The 13443-nt window shown below is 45.1% G+C and overlaps 1 pseudogene; it reads right to left on the reverse strand.

The window, feature by feature from the left end:
• Positions 1-12725: 12725 nt before the first annotated feature.
• LOC119457125 (U2 spliceosomal RNA) lies at positions 12726-12903 on the reverse strand (annotated as a pseudogene).
• Between the last annotated feature and the right edge of the window lie 540 nt (positions 12904-13443).

Genomic DNA, 13443 nt, shown 5'->3' on the forward strand with positions numbered 1-13443 from the left:
TCTCAAAAATGTATTGTGGTCTCCTCAAAATATTGAGAATGTTTAGATTCTGAGGCTTGCAAAGGTAAATATTTTTATTCCATTCTCTTTCAAGGTGAAAGCACATACAAAAGCTTAGAGATATTGTCAGTGCCCCTCACTTTCCCTCAGAACATAAGTAGTCTGTTATTGAGATTCTAGCAGCTTTTCAACAGCAAGAAAGGGTATCATCTTCACCAGTTTTCAGCATTGGGTTAACGCAGGTAATTCAGGAGGCATAAAGTTTTGCTAATACAATCGGTACGGGAATACCAGATTAGATAGTACCTTGACGCTTTTCTTGCACTTTCTTATTTTGGTCAAGTAATCTAGTTTGAAATGGCTCCAATTAGCATGCTCTAACATTGGTCTAATATAGGCTAAGTACATGACAAGCTTAACAGACTGGGATGCTGGCTTTCATTTCCAGGAAAGGAACCATAGTGCCTGCTCCAGTTGCATATGTTTTTGGTTATCTGGGGTTTTCAGCCTCACTTTTAAGATAATGTGCTCAAGCAGGTAGAAGCACACGCATGCTATTAGCGGAGAGTTTCGATAGCGTCTTACTTTACACTTGCCACTATGAATACAAAAATTTTAGCATTCGATTTTGTTACTAAACAAACAAACGTACTCCTAACGAGGTATTTTAAAGTTAGCCGTGGGGCTACGCGGCTGCGCTACGTACTGCAGCATATTAACTTAAGCTTCTTGATACAGACTCACAGCACACTAACCGCGCGAGAAACAAGACGAGAAAGTAGACGACGCTCATGTCTGGCAGAATGATATGATACTACGTACACAAGCGACCGCAGCTCCTAAAAAATGTGGTGTCGGCTTTTACCCCTTTCGAAATATTCAGAGAGCACTTGTATGAATAAGTACAGCACACACGCCGCGACGGACGAACCAGGCTGGAGCTCAGATTATAAAGTTAACAACACAAATTCCATTGCACGTTCAGTAATTACACACATCATTTGCGGCTTCCTTCAGGGGCAGACTTTCCCTTTCACTTTATTTCCTTAAATACCCCTCTTCGTGGTATTAAATAAGGGGTGGGTTACGAAAAATATGAGATACAATGAATATAAAATGTTACAAGGCATTATGTGAGGCAATTTCTTCTATGAAGGCAGATGAGCTGGGTATAGAAACGATGTTGTGCGCAAGGCCGTTCCAGTCTTTGGCTGTTCTATAGGGAAAAAAAAGAAGATGCAAAGGTACGCGCGTGTGGACGAGCTACGTTTAAGGAATGTCATATGCGATAGGATATGCGTGATGAGGATAAGATATATGATGCACGATTGAGTACGCTGCGGTAGAATTTGTGAAATAACGATAAGCTGGCACTTAAATGGTGGTTGGAAAGGGTTTGTGTGCAAGATTCCGCTTTTAACGAAGTTACGCTGGCATCGTATGAAAATGCGGAGTGAATGTACCGGATGGGCCGATTCTGAAATGCCGCAAGGGCGGTAATGACGAAAGTCTGGCGAGGGCGCCATATGGCAGATGCTTATTCTAGTTTGGGTCGTATTAGTGTCGTATAATCTAATAGTTTCACATGCTGCGGTGCGTTTTTTAAGTGACGTCGTAGGAACCTAAGTGATTCGTTAGCTGAAGAGATAACGTTAGTCACATGTGCACACCAGTCTAGATCATTTGAGACGGTAACGCCCAGGTACTTATAATTGTTTACACACTCAATTTGTTCATTAGTGATTTCGTATTGAAATACCGAGTGGTTAGAACGGCGAGAGAATGACATTGCTTTTTAGATTTGGTAGGGTTTAGGACCATTAACCAACGTCGACACCAATTCTGAATGTTGTTTAAGTCTTCCTGATGGGCGATTTGATCATTATTGTTAGTAACTGAGCGGTAAATGACACAATCATCAGCGTACACGCAGATTTTGCACGACACTTGTAATGGTAGATCATTAATGTATATTAAAAATAGGAGCCCTGGGGACGCCTGACGTTACGGGTAGGGGCTCAGAAGTATTGTTATTGACGTACACCGACGGCATGCGATTAGTAAGGAATTGTTCGATCTATGTTAAAACTAAAGGATGTAGATTTAACCGAGAAAGTTTTAGGAGTAGTCGTTGGTGAGTTACTTCGTCGAATGCTTTTGCAAATTCAAGGAAAATTGCGTCAGTTTGTATATAAATATCCAGATTTGAGTGTACATCGTGAAGAAAAATAGCCAATTGTGTTTCGCAAGTTAGTCCAATTGCGGAATCCGCGCAGGGGTTGGTCAAATACATGTGCTGGGATTGGTGATGGACATGTTCCATGATCTTACAGGCCACCGTCGTGATTAAAATGGGGTGGTAGTTCAAAGGCAAACTTTTGTTTCCCCATTTGTAGACTGGAACGACCTTACTCTTGATCCATTTTTTCGGGAGGTTTCCAGAAGACAGTGATTGTTGAAACAATGTTAGGCATGCCGCAGAGATGAACTTAGTGTTTTTTAAAAACTTCGATGTGATTTCGTCGAGACCTGCGGATGACGAAAGTTTAATATTATTTATTATATTTGAAATTCCATATATCGAGAAAGTGATAGCCGGCATTGTAGGTAGAGATGGCGCAAGAAACGTAGGTAAGGGATTGTCGGGTTCTTTAGTGAACACTGAAGAAAAGGCTGTATTAAATGTGTTAGCAATGTCCGATTCTGATAAGATTTCACCCTGCTCATTCGGCAAGGGGATGGTGCGTGATGGCAGCGGGTTAATGATTAGCCAAAATTTCTTTTTATTTTCACTTATCATGTTAGGCAGGCCGAAATGAAAGAAACTGCACTTGGGTGAGCGGATTGGTGATAGATAAATGCGTTCTGCTTCGTAGTACTTCTTCCACGAACGATTGTTCGGGTTTTACTTAGCTTGTCGAAAAAGGCACTTTTTCGTATTCTCGAGTGTTTTCAGATTTTTTGTGAACCATGGTTTATGGCGGTTAGCATGAATCGATAATGTTGGTATGTATTTTTCAGTTAAGAGTGCCACTTTTTCCTGAAAAAGATACCATTTTTCTTGAACAGATCGGTGTTGAAAGGCCGTTTCAAATTCCTCGTAAAATACTTCTAATTCATTATTTATTGCCGGGTAATTGCCTTCATCGTAAAAGCGGAATATTTTTTTATGAGTATGTCGCGGGGACGGGAATAAGGTGAATGTAGCATGAATTACTTTGTGGTCACATATTTCGTTACAGTAAGCAAGAGACGATAGTGTTTCAGGATTTGATGACAATACCAGGTCTATAGAATGGTGGCATTGTCATGTGTGACACGCGTTGGTTCAATTACCAGTTGTGAAAGGTTATTCAAAGGGACATTACCGAACTCTTTGGATTCAGTGCTACCAGTAGTTATTTGAGGGTTAGTCCAATCAATGTTTGGATAATTTAAGTCCTCGAACAGCAGAATGTGCGCGTTACGGTATCTTTTAACTAGTTGGCTTAGGATGTTATTCAGTTTTCTGGGGAAAATGGGCAGAACTGCAGGGGGGGGGGGGGGGGGGCGGTAGCATACACCTACAAGTAGTAGTTCTGGTTTGGCACGACAAAGGATCCATAAGATTTCTATGTACGAGCTCATGTGAATGGTGGAAAACGATAGTTCTTTTTTAATGGCTATAAAGACGACTCCACCTCTCCGTCTTTGCCGATCTTTGCGGATTAGTTCAGAGTTTGGCAGGTCTTCTAATATTTCAGTATCGGGAACGTCATCTGTGAGCCATGTTTCGGTTAGTATGAGCAGGTTGCTTTCGGATGATGAGACAAGATTTGATGTAGGATCACATTTTGTAAGGATGCTTCGTTTATTAATGTAGAAAACTGAAAATGACGGAATTGAACGAGTGGCAGGTGTAGCACAATGAGGCAGTTCTTGACGGCATGATAGCTATGTTAGTTCTTGGACACTTTGAGATGACTCGTCAACGACATATCGCTTGGAGTTGATGTGCAATGTTTTGTAATGAAGTGAATAAGTGGATTTGTTGTTGTTGTTTTTTTTTTTTTTGCAAAGGCGATAAGATGCTTCCGCACATTTTGGACCTGGCGGGAGGAGTCTTCGCCAATGCCGTAAACGGTACCTTTTAATTTACGGCCATTAGACAAAATCGCTTCTTTAGTTTTGAAGGAATTGAATTTGACAAAAATTGGACGGTTTCGACCTTGGGTGTGTCTTCCCAGTCGATGTGTGCCTTCAATTATTTGAGGATCTAATGTGAAGTTAAGGTACTCAGAGCATTGGCGAATGATTATTTCTTCGGAACTCGCGAAAGATTCTTTTGGGTTTCGGGAATAGCGTAGAACAAGTTATTGCGTCTGGACTGGTTCTCAGCATCATAAAAACGGCTTTCTAGTTTTACCATTCGATTAGCAATATTAAGTGTATCTGTATCTAGCTGCCATCGCGTAGGCTCAATACGCTGACAGTTGGTGTCGACACTAGTCAGCCGTGTACTGAGTTCTGAGATAGCGTTGCTAGTTGCGAGAAGTTGAGCTTTCAGGTCTTGTACGTCTGTTAGTAGTTTCGACTGTCCAGCAGACAATTTCATGAGTTCTGCAAGAATATTTGCCAGTTCGGGACCGGTGTTAGTCTCAATATCACCCGCGAGCAATAGCAAGTCGCGTGCGACCGCGACCCATTCGCAACAAATACAAATCAAACACTGCGGGCTTGGCAGCTGTACCAATGCGTAATGACTGTTTTTTTTTTTTATCGTATAAACTGTCCGATGGACCAACCTGCCTGGCGAAAAGCAGATGGTTAGATGACGCGTTTGTGGCACAGCCAAGGTATGTGTAAACTGGTAGCGTAGCTTCCATAGAAGCCTACATGTCAAGAAAATGGTGGCTCGTTGCAACCGTCGCCATCTACGTATCTGGGGGACAATAAACATCACGCAAAAAACAAAAAGGGACGTCACAACTGAAAATGTCAGTGGCGTCAACATCTTATGCTGCTTGGCGTGAATGTTTGAATTTCTTAAGGGTCCGGCATTTCGACCGCTACACAGCAACTATTTTTTTAGGCTGAGGCGAGCTTGCTACTCGCCTCAGCTAAAGCTCCAGCGTGTCATTAAACTATAGGAGTGGCTTATGTCTTAATGTGATCATAATTAAGCTGTTATTGACGGCAATTGCTCCAGTAGGTTCTTAATCAAGGTGAGCGAATAGGATGCAAATAAATCACAGTGCCGGCCACACAGGTTTCAAAAGCAACTTCACTTTTATTCGTCTAGAATAACGCAACCAGCATAATTGACCAAACAAAACTTGTATCAATGGATGAAAAGTACTATGGCCAGCACACAGTCGTAATATATAGCAACATATGAAAAACCTTTTTACAGAATCATTCACAATTCCGGGCCACACCATGTATTCATATCCAACAATAATCAGACCAGACAACATTGCCCCACATTATCATTTAGAAAACATTTGACTTACTAATTTTGCTTCCCGTCGGACCTTCAGAGCCTGTGTTATGGAGAGTGAACAAATATAGCGCGATGTTTCTTCGCGGAGCGTTCTGCATTTATCGTCATAACGAGACACTGCGCGTCGGATGCCGCAGCGTGAACTTGCACGGTAAGCAAGAACCTGCACTCACACCTTTCACCAATGAAAACCATGCGTCACGCAAGATTTGAAGTGAAGCGCACGCCACCCACTGAACAAACACGGAAGAAAAAAAAAAGAAAAATCTTGGATAAAACAGCCGCGTTCAAGTGAGCAACGCCATTCCGCACGATATAATAGCTGGTTTGCACAATCTTGTCAAGTCTTGTGTCAGAATCACTGCTTGGTAGGTGTCACCAAGAACAAGCTAATCAATTGATAAATCGAAACAATATTAACATTTGTGGTTCTAGTACAGCAAAACAATTTTGAAACGGAATATTTACTCGTATGACGGTATTCTGATTAAAAATTTTCGAACATTTTTTTTATCACATTGGTTTCCTGGTTTCAGTGTAGAGCAGTAGAGCAATCATCAGCAGTAGATCAGTTTGGAAATTGGCCTGAATAGCGAAACGCAGAGGGTTAGATGACTCGTTTTGGTGCAAGAATATTGCTAGTAGCAGGAACCGCTTATGCGGAATTACGAGCAATATACATGTGACGATCGTGTGCCGTCAACCCGGCCATATTTTTCGTTGGCCCGCTAGGCTCAGTAGCCCGCCGAAGCTCGGTGGGCAACATTGGTTCACCGCATCTAATAAACATCGCGAGCACAGCTGCTCGGCGATCAGTCATCGTTCACCACCACCACGATGCGCGTGGTATCTGGGACGGAGGTTCCTCGGCCCCCCTTCGTTCACGGTCCGGGGCGGATCGTGACAATACACACATCCTTTTTTCAGAAGCTGACGTTAAGCACGGGTAGCGCGAGGGTCTCTGCGTTGACATGACGACTTCGCTGCAGCCGAATTCCGAAACTGCGTATGTGATGACAACAGCTATATGGGCTTGTTCATAGACCCTCTTGTAATTGGTTCTATCGTAGGAAGAACGACACGGATATAAAAGACACACGAGACAGCACACATCACTGAACGACCAGCTGCGACAGCTGTTTACGTCCGCCATGTCTCCTCGTATTGAACTTCGTAAACCGCTGTTGCGCACTCTAAGGCAAATTAATCTTTCAAGCGTTTTTCAATTACAAAAAGCACGTATTATTTGGCCCTAATAACGAGAGGTCAATTATAATATAACGCGCATGTCTTTTTGATTACATTAAAAGAATTATGCAGTATGTGCGGCAAAACCTGGCAGGAAGCAACCCGGGCCCTCGCACCAGTCGCATTGTTGAAATCGCAGTCATGTGAGTGAGCCCTCAACGAAAAATTCGCATTGTGACGCGTGCGACCGCGCTGATTTTTTTTCGATCCAGTCGCAGCATGTGAAATGGCCTTGACAGGTGTCCAGTATAGACGGCAGTCCGGCCGTCGCACCGCCCGCAGCACGATCAACGGGCCAATCGACGACGCCGAAGCTGCGCGCCTCCGCCACCGGCGACGAAAACCTCCGCTGCAGCTTCTGCTCCAAGCATAATAATTTCCGCTAGGTACAGCGATGCTTAAAATGTTAATTTTCTGAACGACCATATCCACTGTAAAACGTTAAACATGAACGAGAGCTTTCGATACTTGTCGAGTTCAGCTGCAATGCACGGCTACCGACAGGGGACAACCGGCTCGGCTGCGCTCGCATCGCAGCTGACGCCGCCGCTGATATCAGCGTATTTTTCTTCTTTGTGTACAATTATTGGGAAGAGCGATAACAACGATAAGACAATATTGCGGCTTAGGAGCGCCGGCGATTCATTTCGAAGCACCGTCCGCTTTAGTTTTCACGTGCACCGGAAGAGGCCTAGCGACGATATCGGCACCGTCGAGCAATGAGCGGCGGTGAGGCTGCCGCATGCACAAATGGGTCCCTGTCTCATCCTCTCTACGGCAAGGAAATCTCGCCGTTAGCGAGCAAAACCGCCGTCGAACGGCGGCCCGCGAATGCCAAACGGCGTGCGGCGAGTTACCATTCCCGTAACGTGGACGGGCTTTAGCCGCGACTCAGCGCTTCTTGACTACCCGCTGTTGCTGCCATGCCGGCTCGTGCTCATGCGAAACGTGCCGCCATGGATCCTGTGTTGCGCGCACGTTTAGAAAGACCATCACCGTCGGGCTCTGTTCGGGCAGCTAATCAGACCGCTAAGGACGACTGTGTTGGAACGTTACCAATTTGGCACTTGCATTGCGGACTGTAATTACCAATTCGCAAGTGCGCACAAGCGAGCAACACGACGAGGAAGGGCAAGGAGCGCGCGTACCTACTAGCAGACTAACCGGAAGTCGTAGGTTCTTGTTCGACCAATAGACATCGTCACCGCCGTTGACATCACCAGATGCACCTTGGGGACATAGTGACGAGCACTGGGGATACCGGAAAGGCCAGGAGAAAAAAAATGTCACAGTTTCGCCCCAAGGGCGAAGCAATGAATGCGATAGCAACACAGCAATGCCATACGAAGTAAGGTGAGCGACTTTGGTAGCCATATGAACTGTAGTAAACATGAGCTGATTAAGTAAGCAGGTGTGCTGCGGCGTAAGTAGACCGACATGAAGAGAGACTCGATGACCACGAGAAGGCGCGTGTGAAACGGTGGTGTTGATGAGAAGCGCTTCCCGTGGGCAGCGCGTGCGAAGGGACACACCTGTAGCAATGCACTGCCGATCCGGGCAGCATTGCATGTGTAGCGTGCGTTGGAAAATGTGGCCCGACTATTACTAACTGAATGAACAAGCGTGGTGTGAGCGCGCACAAACAAACATGAATAGATCACACTTAATGACTGCAGACAACGACTGTCAAAACGCTGGCAGCAAGCGCATATACGCCGCAGCGGGCGAAGGTACGTGCGGTCTATCGCTTCAACGGAAACTGAGCGGCGAATGCACAGCGCATAAAGGTCAGAGCCGTGTGGAGATAAGAGACGGTGCGGGCGAGCGACGAGCGCGGTTGTTGGCAGAGTAGAAGTGCGCCCCCCCCCCCCTGCTCCCTCGGGTGCTGGCTTCCCGCTTCCTTGCTTGCGCGTGGGAGATTGAGTGCGTTCGCTCTCCGTGATAGCGCGCGTCCCCGCACGCTTCCGCTCGGGCATACGGCGAAGATTTTATCTATACGGAACCTCACGGCGACGGCGACGGCGACGGCAGAAATCCGGTTGAAGTGTCCATATAATTGCTATCGCAATAAAATTATGGGGTCTTAACGTGCGAAAACCACGATCTGATTATGAGGCACACCGTAGTGGGGGACTCCGGAAATTTGAACCACCTCGGCTTCTTTAACGTGCACCTAAATCTAAGTACACGGGTGTTTTCGCATTTCGCCTCCATCGAAATGCGGCCGCCGTGACCGCGATTCGATCCCGCAACCTCGTGCTGAGCATCCCAACACCATAGCCACTGAGCAACCACGGCGGGTAAAGGCCAGGAGAGGAGGACGGCATTGTTTTTTTTTTCTTATTTTATGGCGCGGCCACGGCGCGTAGCTCTGCAGCGTTTGGCATCGCTGATCGTGACGGCATTCTGAACTGGATGCGCGTGTTTGCTTAAAATGTTAAAAAATATATGAGGTGGTTTAGGGGACCTTTAAGTTCACGAAGGCCTAACATGCTTCATAAAAGCTGTTAAAAAGCCTAAGCGGCACTTCTACCATTTTAGCTGGCTATCAAAAGCATGTTCTGAAGGAATAATGTACCCATATATATTTATATACTCCCTTAATAATTGCCTGGACCTAAACCAAATAGATATGAAAGGTACACTCACAAAAAGTTTACACCATGGGAAAACGATTCATGAAAAATCGAAATATGAATTTCTCTCATGGCATCATATGCATGAACTCAACTACTGCTGTTGCGATAAACCTACTTGAGAGGAAGTTATTTAAATATTTCTAGCATTTCTGCCTTTTCCGTTTTTAGATCCCATCACAGAAGGGCTTGTGGCTCCTTCAGAATTTATTGAGAATCAGTGCGCTTATGGTATCCGTCTATTATGGGGTATACGACATCGTTTGCCTTTTGCCCTGTACTTAGCAAATAGCAAAGCTTTAGTCAGGGTCTGGAATATGGTTTGTTGATTCGTGTAAACACTTCTAACATCTCATTTTAAGGAGTGCTTGAACATACTACACTAACGCATGAACGCATAGTATTATTTTTTACGTACAGTATCTTCTATTACTTTGCGCAACTCTATAGAAGGGAGGCTTCTTCTCGTTCCCTTTATTTTTTTTTTGGCTTGTTTTAATCCGATTTACATTTTTTGCCTATTTCAGGTACCTTGGGCCTATTTACGCCCACCCTATGACTCAACTTGTCTACTAGCTTGACCCACTAGATATGTGCTTGTGGTCGTGGTGCCGTGGTGGCCGTTCTATCGTTGCCATTCAGGCTTTAATTGTCATCGGACTCTCGTCATGTATCTGTCATCACGCCTTCGTCCTCATGCACACATCGTCATTCCATCGTCGTCACGCTGTCGCAGTACAATCGTCATGATTTGAGAAATGTCATATCATCGTGGTGATGCCTTCGCGCTCCACCGACATAATTCCTTCGTCATTCAATTGTCGCCACAGCGTGATCGCCAGGCCGCCAGGGTCATGACCAACCCTGTTGAGGGAGGGTCATAGGAGTGAGTGTTTCAATCTGGAGTCCCACAAGGATCCGTATTGGAGCCCTTCTTTTTCTCATTTACATTAACGAGATTCCTTTTTTAGTTTCTTCTAATATTCGTCTTTTCACTGACGACTGCGTAATTTTCCGTAAAATAGTTATTGATAACGATGCTAACATTCTTCAGTCAGATCTAAATTCTATATCTAACTGGTGCAATACTTGGTTAATGGAATTAAATATTACCAAGTGTAAAGTGGTGCGCGTCTCTCGTGCAGTCCTTTTCCATATTACCTCAACAACCCTCCCTTAGACGCGGTTTCATCCTATAAATATTTAAGCATTCATATCACATCTATGTTGGTCTTTGCATATTGAGAAGATAACGCTAATCACATGTTAGGCTAGTTACACCCTAAGTTTTCAGCAGCTCCTTCATCTTTAAAGCTCTTGTTATATAAAGCACTCGATCATTCGATCTAAATTAGAATACGGCACTCCAGTCTAGGATCCAAGTACTAACAAGTTGGTTGCGTCACTAGAAATGCTACAGAATCGCTTTACTCGCTTCATCTGTTCCTGTTATAACCGTACTGCCAATAAACTTCTATGAAATCTGATACCTCTCTTCCATCACCAGCATCCCGTTGAAAAAATTTTCGCTTGAACTTTTTTCATTGGCTTTACTATCACCCGACCCTCCGTGACGAATTCATTCTTCAGCCACATTATACAGGGTGTTTAAGCGAACACTTTCAAAAATTCTTAAAGGTTGCCTGTGGCAGATAGCACAATTCTAGTTCATGAGCTGGTCTACTCGAAGAGGCGCACATTACTTGCAGAAGAAATTGAAATGCATAATTGAATAATTAACACAAATTCACTAATTAAGTTTTTAACTAAAAACCTGATGGCCTATATCGCAATTTACAAATTGTAGCCGTGGAGTTCGCAAGGCGGATACACTTGGAACGAATTCTTGGGATGGCACCAGTTTCGAGATATTAATTACTGAACCTTGCGGATAAATGCATTGGCGTTCCAGTTAGGTTCTTAAGAAAACGTTGCTTTATGCATTGAAGCACAAAATTAACTTGAACGCCAATACATTTCTCCACAAAGTTGGGGAATTAATATCTTGAAACTGGTGTCATCCTGAGAAATAATTCCAAGTGGATCTGCCTTGCGACGTTCACGGCTACAATTTGTAAATTTCAATATGGACCATCAGGTAATTAGTTAAAAACTTAATAAATAATTTTTGTTGATTAGTCGATTACGCATTTCAACTTTTTGTGCAAGTAATGTCCGCCTCTTCGAGTAGACCAGCTTATTAACTAGAATTGGGATATCTGCCACAGGCAACCTTAAATAAATTTTGAAAGTGTTCGCTGAAACACCCTGTATATCTGACCGTGTTGACCGTCGCTTAAGGTTGGTATCCGAGTCATGTCATACGTACTTTGACCTTTGTTTACGTAATGACCTTTCTTTACTCTTTTTTACCTCGAACTTCACAAGATTGGAATCGCCTTCCTTCCGACATTGTTTCCATTATCGCAAGCAAGGAAGCGGAAAGCCAGCGCCGGAGGGAGCAGGGGGGGGGGGGGGGGGGGAGCACTTCTCTGCCAACAACCGCGCTCGTCGCTCGTCCGCACAGTCTCTTATCTCTCCCAGGCGCAAGCAAGGAAGCGGTAAGCCAGCGCCGGAGGGAGCGGGGGGGGGGGGGGGGGGGGGGGGGGGGCGCACTTCTACGCTGCCAAGAACCGCGATCGTCGCTCGCTCGCACCGTCTCTTATCTCCACACGGCTCTGACCTTTATGCGCTCCGTTTCCGTTGAAGCGATAGACCGCACGTATGTACGTTCGCCGCTGCGGCGTATCCGCTTGCTGCCAGAGTTTTGACGGTCGTTGTCTGCAGTCATTCAGTGTGATCTATTCATGTTTGTTTGTGCGCGCTCACACCACGCTTGTTCATTCAGTTAGTAATAGTCGGGCCACATTTTCCAACGCACGCTACACATGCAATGCTGCCCGGATCGCCAGTGCAGCGCTACAGATGTGTCCCTTCGTTTCCGACATTGTTTCCATTGTTTCCATAACACCCGATTTAAACCTGCCTTTGCAAACATTGTATAATTAGGAGTTACTATGCCTTACCATGCTTTGTCATATTATTGTACAGTATGTTTTATTCTCTACCCACTCCCCTCTGTAATGTTTCGGCCCTGAGGGTAAATGAATACAAAAAAAAATAAATAAATAGCAAAGTGAGTCCATTCCGGGGACTGTGTAGGCCGCATATACCCGAAGCAATAAAAACCTCAGAATGACCACTAAAGATTCTAAATAAAGGTGCCTTCAGCAATAGGGCTACATAGCTTGAATTTCAGTCGCCTTAACGCCGACAGTTTTCGTGAGATAGGTTGTGGGAATATTTTTACATTGAACCTGTATATGGCTTGTTTCCAGCGGATCGATGTTCGTAGACCACAAATGTGGGCCAATCCCGAAGATTGTGCAATACCGGGCCGACCCGCTGTGGAGGTGAAGCAGGCTTCAAGCACTCCGCCAAATTTACAAAAACAAGTTTGTCTTTGGTCCAAATACAATCTGTATATGATATTAGGCTGATAAGAACAGATACAACACTATCACCCACGTCGGCTATTTCTACGTTCGCACCATACACGTGTACGCCATCCCGCGTTTTCAAACTAGGGCCTACCAATCTGAGTGTCGTCTGTCTCCTGTCGTCATGCTCTACGTAGGCTCCTTTCCTCAGCTCCGCTCTGACTGTGAAATGGGTAGGCTGCGTGTAGAAGAGAAGCGTGTCTACCAAGAACGATGGTTTGGTCAGAAAAGGGAATGGGCGTGGCAGCGGCAGGAGGAGACCACCGATGACGAGCGGGCCGCGGACCCCAAGCGTGAGCGTGCTGCCCGCCAAGACCGCGAGGCGAAAACAAATGCGAACCGTCCAGGTGGCCGCGATCCCGCAAAATTGGAACGTTTCGCTGGTGCAACGGTCATTGCCACATACACAGCTTCGCTGGTCATCCAACTTTACAGAGTGGAATAGCACGGAATTTTTTAGACTTAGTGTGTTAGTACGCCTGTGTGTATGTGTGTGCGTGTGTCACAGACCCCGGTGAACGAGGCGCAGACGCCGGACCAAATTCCAAAACCGAATTATCAGCTTCCGAAAATAATC

This window comes from Dermacentor silvarum, chromosome 6 (genome assembly GCF_013339745.2).
Source record: "Dermacentor silvarum isolate Dsil-2018 chromosome 6, BIME_Dsil_1.4, whole genome shotgun sequence".
Taxonomy (NCBI): Eukaryota; Metazoa; Arthropoda; class Arachnida; order Ixodida; family Ixodidae; genus Dermacentor; species Dermacentor silvarum.